Source organism: Sciurus carolinensis, chromosome X (genome assembly GCF_902686445.1).
Source record: "Sciurus carolinensis chromosome X, mSciCar1.2, whole genome shotgun sequence".
In the NCBI taxonomy this organism is placed as follows: domain Eukaryota; kingdom Metazoa; phylum Chordata; class Mammalia; order Rodentia; family Sciuridae; genus Sciurus; species Sciurus carolinensis.
The window spans coordinates 9,221,678-9,227,677 of record NC_062232.1 but is presented as its reverse complement, the minus strand read 5'-3'; positions in this window follow the sequence as shown (position 1 = coordinate 9,227,677).

The window sequence follows — 6,000 nt, the reverse complement described above, 5'->3', positions numbered from 1 at the left end:
CTCTGAGTTGGTCTGCCCAGCAAAAGCCTATATGCTCAGACAAAGCAAGGCTCTGCTGTTATAGTCACCCAAAAGCAGAGTTCAGAACAGGAGCAATGTTCATTGGCTCCTTGGGTTGCACACGGCTTCAGTGCCTCCTCGCCCTGTTCCTTATGGTCTCATTTAGCAGAGAATTACTTACTGAGTGTCCCCTCCTTGCCAGGCAGTGTGCTAACACGACAGAGTGGTAACTTCCCTTTTGGCAGCTTCACAATCAACTTGATTGAGTTTTATTTACATAAAACAAAATGCATTCATTTTTAAGTGCATGTTCAATGAACGTTGAAAACTATGTACACTCACATAACCACCAGCCCAATGGAGATGCAGAACACTTCCATATCCAGAGCTTCCCTGTCTCTCAGCCATTTTAGAGAGTTGTGCTTTAAATGTTGGCTATGTGAAGCTTTGACACTCTGAGGCAGGATGTAGGGCCCCACACCCCCACGCTTTGGAAAGTCTTCCGTTGTGGTATTTGTCCCAGTTGTTGTCGTTTGCCGTTGCCCTGTCTCCTCTCCCCATTGGGTTGGGTCCCCTCAGTGGCAGGTGAGGTCTTATTTCTGTTTGTATCTCCAGCACATAGCAATGCCAGCCCTGAATAAATGATGCTTTTGAATGGGTATTGGGGTGGCAGGGGTTAAACTGTGAATCATAAAGAGTGGGGAGATTGTGGTTAATCTGGAGAGCTCCTCTTCAAAAACAGGTACAGACGTGGGGCTGCTTCCCCCTTCCTTGTGGCCTCACTAACTCAGGTTTCTGATATTCTGTCAAAGACCCTATTTGTTATTAGCTATGTGGGAAGGAGAGCTCATAAGCCCTTCTTTCTAGGTTTCTAGGGCAGTGATAAGGCAGCACCCAAACTCTTGTTCATGGGGTCTTTATTCCTCCTTGGGACTAAATAGAGTCGGGAAAATCATAATAATTTTATTTAGATGTTTCTGATCTTAAGTGTCATTCAGGGTCATTCTAAAAATCTGGAAAGTTTGATAACAGCTGTCTTTACAGCTCACTTATTCTATCCGGGAGACCAAGTTAAGCATTTCTCATTTAATCTTCAGAACATGGTAGCACTGTGTAAACGAGGTAAGGTGTGGTTGCCCTGACGTCATGGTGGGAAACTGGAATACCTAACTTTTCCAAAGTCACATGGCTGGTAAGTGAGAACTGGAATTCAAATGTAGGCAGCTGAACTTGAGAAATCCCATCCCTCAGTCTCCTAACTAGTTGGAGAGAAGAATCAGAGAGACTTGGAAAATTTGTTTTCTTTCTGGTTTTGTTTTGTTTTAATTGCACTGTTTGTTTCATCCAGAGTTTACAGTTGTTATTATTATGTGATATAATTATATTCAAGGAACATAATCGGAGAGTTGATTATGCCTCTGCACATTGGAAGGGAGTATTTGGGGGAAAAATCCCAAACTGAGAAATGACCAAGTTTATAGCCAGTAACAGCTGTTGTTTTAGGAAGTTACACCCATTTCTTTTTCTCAAATAGTTTTTACTACCTAAAGATTTGTACTCTGTTTGTTGTAAAATCCAAAATACAGTCTGTATGTGATAACACGTCAAGATAGATCTGATGTCCCCCCAAACATAAGACTAGGCAGGCAGGCATCATAAGCTTTTCTTTACACCCTGATCCTGTGTGTCCAGATTGCATGCCAAACACCATTTCTACTTATCAGAAGGCTGTTCTCTTGTTTTCCTTTCTCTACTTGCACTCTGCTGAGCCCCCAGTGCTAGAGCAATAGCGTCCTCTACAGGGTGCCCTGCCCTAGGCAGCTCTGCTCCACACTGCCCCCTAGAGTTACTTCACTGACCAGGGCCCTGCCATTCCCTGCTTCGAAGTCTTCTAGCCCTCCTAATCACTGGCAGCACAAAGTGCAAGGGCCTCAGATTGGTGGTCAGAGAGCACAACCATGGGCACCTAGGAGTATCCACCAACACATTCAGCTTCTTCCAAGTAACCAAACCCTCAGCCACCAGGGTGTATCATTCTTTCCCCATACTCCTCTACATGCCTCCACCTTCAGATGGTTATTCATACTGTTGCCTTGGCCAGGAATGCATTAATCTCAATTCCAACTTCACAACAACCTTAAAAGACAGCTATTGTAGCACAGATGTCCAGATAGAAGTCTTTGGAGACAAAATGTCAGGATTTGTATGCTAATTCTGCCCAGGGCCAAGTTCATGGATGTTCCTTCTATGCAGTGGCATAGGTACCTGTGCTTAGGAGGGTTCTGGTCTTGGTTTAATATTCTGCTGCTTCCATCTTGAAAATCTTATTTGTGTGTGTGTGGTGTGGGAATCTTCAGCATGCTAGGCAAGTGATCTACCACTGAACCACACCCCTAAACCCATCTTAATCATTTTTGAACAAGGGCACCGGGCTCACAAATTATGTGACAGGTTCTGATTCTGACACTGATGACCTGTATAACTATAAAATAAAGGTAACAGAGAAGGGCTTAGAACAGGGTCAGGCACATTGAACATGATCAGTAAAGGGAACTATCATCACCCCCATCTTACACAGGAAGAACTACAGGCTCTGAGAGTTTATTAGCAACCACCAGCTATCACATGATAGAAACAGTGACGTGGTTCACTTTCACTTCCCGTGTGAATGTGAACTTTGCTACAGAGCCCTAGCTTTTCTGAGCACGTGGTCACATCTGCTCTCAGTGTATTATGTGGCAATATTCAAAGCCTGCTCATACCTCTTTTGTTCCTTTTTTCAGAAGTCTTAGATGTAAGCAGAGCACAGGGCTAGAATTTCTCACATTTGATAAATGAGAACAGTAAATAAGTGACTGGCCTAAATGCCCAAATCCAATTATGAGTTCTGCTGAGATAAAGATGCCGACAGCAGAGTCTGAAGCTCTTGGAATGCATACATCATGCCTGTCTCTTCAGTCTGAGCCAGAATCCTCCCTTCCCTGCAAAAGATGCTAGCAGATGCATGCTGGTCTCTGGGGGAAGGCCACTTCTGTCAGCCAGTGGGAAGACAAGCAGTCTTGATCTTTCCTGCAAACCCCACAGTGCAGTGCAGGAGCGGGTGGGTAGCTCACAACACTACCAAGAGATGCTCTTGATTTTCTGCAACATTGACAACTCTGCACCATGACTGCTGGTGATGATGAGTTGCAGTGCTATTGCTAATGTCAGCTTCCATTCTTTCCTTATTTTATTCACATACTCATATATTCAAAATCTAGCTGTTTTGCTCTGATCTTGGGGAAAGAACTGTGCTGGTGGAAAATGATACAAAAGGGACAAGAATATTCTGTTTGTCCTTAGGGATTTGGGAGAAGAGTGACAGGTATACAAAGAATCACAACCATATGCTAAGTGCTAAAAGCCAGGTATTATGGGAACTCGGAAGAAAGAAAAAGATCAGAAAGGGTAAGCAAAAGAAGAATCCCCCAGGAATTTAAGCTGACACTTGAGGGAGGAGGAGACCTGATCGCCAGTTTCTTTTCACTGCTGTAACAAATCATCACTAATTTAGCTCAAACAACACACATTTATCATCTTACAGTTCTGTTATTCAGAAGTCTCACTGGGTCAAAGTCAAGGTGGTAGAGGATCTCTTCCCTCAGGAGGCCCTAGGGGAACATATGCTTTCTTGTCTTTCTGGCTTCCCGAGGCCATTTCTCCTTCCTTGACTCTGACCCCTGCCTTCATTTTCAAAGCCAGCAATGTAGCATCTCTCTCTCCATTCCTCTGCGGCCACATTTCCCTCCAACTCTCCCCTTATGTCTCTCTTTCACTTTTAAGAACTCTTTCATTTTATTGGGCATACCTGGATATTCCAGAACAATTTCTCTATTTTAAGATCAGTTGACTAGCAACCCTAATTCCATCTGCAACCTAATCCCTTTTTGGTGAGTAACCAGATAGTCACAAATTTCCTGGAGGAGGATGCTGTCAGCCTTGGGGGGTTTTGACTCAGCACATCACGCCCATTTTATGGATAACTTGCTGCACACACCTGAGCAATTTACTCCACTCTCTCTAAGTTGGAGGATTCTCACCTGTATAACATAGAAATTGTAACCATTCCTGAGAATTTAATGAGCTAGAATATGTAAAAATGCTTTAAAAATGACAAAGCCCTATGTCAACATAGATGTTCCTATGAGGGGAAAAGGCAGGGGATATAATCTTTTGTTAGTGCTGGCTACACATTCTAAAGAGGTTACTATACATCAGTTTGCTTCAGATGTTGTACATCTCTTCTGAACTTCTCAGTGATAGCACCCTGGTATCTGCAATCAGCAATGATGGGGGTAATTTACAGCCCAGAAATTGGCCAACACTACAAATCGGTGCTCCCCTCCCCTCACCAAACAGTTGTTAAACAGTTATCAGCACACTATATGTTTATCCCAGTTATTTAAGAAAACCCACCTAAAATGACTTTTTATTCCTTTATAGTAGAGATAAGCAAAGTAAACCTCAGAGACAGGGATAAATGAACATAAAGTCACCCAGATGGTAGGTGTTGCAGTCAGTCTGACGTAGCCCAAATCTTCTGTCATCTTTCCACCCTATCCTCCCTACTATTAAACAGTCCTCCAACTCTGCCTATCCTTGAGAGATTTGGTGAGCTTAACTGTCCAAGAGAATTATGGGACATATTGGCATGTTCAACTGTAACCGTCATGCCTAAGGTTGCAAAAGAACCATTTTTTGACTGAGGACATGACATTTAATGGGGCTCAGGATCATTGCTGACTTACCCTCAATTATGTTTGAAGTCTTCCACTCCAGAGCTCAGGCAGCATGTAAAAAGGGGCATTCTCCGCCCTGGATTGCAGAAGTTTAAAGATATTTAATGTAAACAAATGGCCAGGTCACCAAAAGTCAAAGTGCCACATGACTTCCTCTTAGAAAACCTGCAAGTGTTTGAAGGTAACCAGACACAAGTGCTTCATTCAGAAATGGATAAAGTAAATGTCAGGCTGGCATTATTGACCTTGGGAACAGAGTTAACAGGGCAATTTCAGAGGAAAAAAAATCAACTATATTTTATATCTGGGTTCTTATTCTTCTAACACAGTGCTAACAATTCTTAGTAAGTTTTAGGTTTTATTTTAAATGTGCCCAAGGCATAAGGAATTTAAACTGGTTAAAGGTGTGAGGATTTAATTAACACAGGAACAAAGACTGCATGCCTAACAGTGGTTCTAAGCTTTGACTGCACCTGGGACTCACCTGGGGCCCTCTCAGATCTCCAGCTGCCCAGGCTGGATCCAGACCTGGGGATAATGACGAATAGCATCAGCTGAGCCTAGTAAAACTCTCAGGTGATCCTCACCTTGCAGCCAAAGTCAAGACCTCTAGTATTTGCCCTCCTCCTACTTCTATTTCTTGGATTTTCTGTCGTGATAAAGAGTCTACTTGGGAAAAGCATTATACTGTATTCAGTTAGGACAGCAGGCCCTGGCCCCACAGAGGTGAAAGGCCTCAGGGCGTTTCCTAATGGGTGTTTCAGATAATAAGGATTCCCATACCTAGAAAACCAGTTCTCCCAGCCTCAGTAGGAGTGACATCACCAGGAACCAATAAAAATCTTTCACTGCAGCTGCAGCTTACCAGTTAAGTTCTGAATTGATTCAACCTAGAAATTACTGGACTTAGATTCAGCGTTTTACCAGTTCTCTTGTTTTCACACATCTGCCTGTGGCTGTGGTATTGGCAGAGGAGGATTTGAGTCCACAGGCAGGTGCAGGTGAGGAGCAAGGTTTCAGAGAAAACAATGAAGATTCCACACCCTGAATTCCTGCTGGGCCTAAAGCAGAAGTGAAGCTTTAGCTAGTCTGTTGCTACCATCTACTGGCAGTGATTGGTATTGACTCGTGAGAGTGGCCAGGACCCTGCTGTTTGTAAAACCTGACAGATCCAAGCCCTTGCTAGATATTTTACTACCAATGATGTAGGCAGAAAGGAGTT